Source organism: Lathyrus oleraceus, chromosome 2 (assembly GCF_024323335.1).
Source record: "Lathyrus oleraceus cultivar Zhongwan6 chromosome 2, CAAS_Psat_ZW6_1.0, whole genome shotgun sequence".
In the NCBI taxonomy this organism is placed as follows: domain Eukaryota; kingdom Viridiplantae; phylum Streptophyta; class Magnoliopsida; order Fabales; family Fabaceae; genus Lathyrus; species Lathyrus oleraceus.
In genome coordinates, this window is record NC_066580.1 from 66,591,509 (window position 1) to 66,592,987 (window position 1,479).

The window sequence follows — 1,479 nt, forward strand, 5'->3', positions numbered from 1 at the left end:
TAGATTCGGAAATGGTAATGTGAACAGCGTACCTTCTTCCTCTACTTTGTCTCAATTCCATTTTGGGATATTTTTGAATTTCTAACGCCTTGCTGTTGCTATGTTTTTACTGCAGTGAACTTGGTGAAAACATGAGTAATTTCGGTTCTTACATGGCTTTGGTTTCGAACTCAGTTTTGGATGGCTTGTGCATCCAGCATGGTTTGACTTCTGCAATTTGATGTATCATAATGACCTTGTAGCATACACTCATCATTCTGGTTTTGGTTTGTAGCATTGTAGCTCTGATGTTTATTGCAAAATCTTGGGTTTGAGTCATGCTTACATTCCAGGTTTGATCATGTATATTACTATTGCAGGTTCTTGGATCTTATATATGTTGCAAGTCAAGTACTTGGACTTGTAGCAGGTTTGAGGATCATGGTGGTTATACTTTTGTAACATGTTTCCACTGCAGGTTTTGGCTCAAATGAGGCTTGGTGATTGTTGTCTACTGCAGGGTCTAAGACAAATGAAATGGTGGTGTTATCACGCAGTAATCAGGACCTTCTTCAATTGTTGCTCCTAGCTTTCTGAGTTCTGTGCAGATTGCTATCATTCTTTCTGTCTCTTTAACTCTCCAACTTGCCACGTCTCTAATAGCAGTGGGACCATTAGCAAATAGAGCAACAACAGCAAGTGTCATGGCAACATCTGGCATCTTGTTCATATTGACATCAATGCCTTGCAACACTTTCTGACCAGAAGAATCTCGTGGAGGCCCGGTAACTGTGACGCTATTTTCTGTCCATGTAGCTTTAGCTCCCATCTTTTCAAAAACTTCAGCAAATTTTACATCTCCCTGTAAACTGCTCGTCCCGCAGCCTATAACCGTGATAGTTCCAACGTAATCGTTGCACTGGCTAAGAAGTAACTGGCGCTAGAAGCATCACCTTCAACGAAAGCATTTCTGGGAGACTTGTACTTTTGACCTCCGTGGACCAAAAATCTATCCCAATTATCACTGTGTTCGACAGAGACTCCAAAGCGCTCCATCAGCTTTAAAGTCATTTCAACATACGGAACAGAAATCAGTTTATCAATTACCTCAATCTCAACGTCGCCAAGAGCCAACGATGCTGCCATAGGCAAAACAGTTAGGTACTGACTGCTAATAGATCCGGACAGTTTCACCTTTCCCCTGGAAGTCCTCCCTTCCCAATTATACGAACGGGTGGACAATTTGTGCCAAGAAAACAATCAACATCAGCACCAAGTTGCTTGAGACCGGAAACCAAATCTCCAATTGGTCTTTCTCTCATTCGGGGAACTCCATCAAGTATGTATCTTGTATTTCCACCTGCAGCAACCAAGGCTGCCGTCAAAGGACGCATTGCCGTACCGGCATTTCCAAGGAATAAATTAACTTCATCTTTAGATTTTCTACCGGTGGGAAACAATCCCCCACTGCCTTCCACAACTGCTTGTTTGGTTGTTTTG

At 42.3% G+C, this 1,479-nt stretch overlaps 1 pseudogene; it reads right to left on the minus strand.

The window, feature by feature from the left end:
- Positions 1–502: 502 nt before the first annotated feature.
- On the minus strand, positions 503–1,479 carry LOC127121941 (3-phosphoshikimate 1-carboxyvinyltransferase 2-like; annotated as a pseudogene).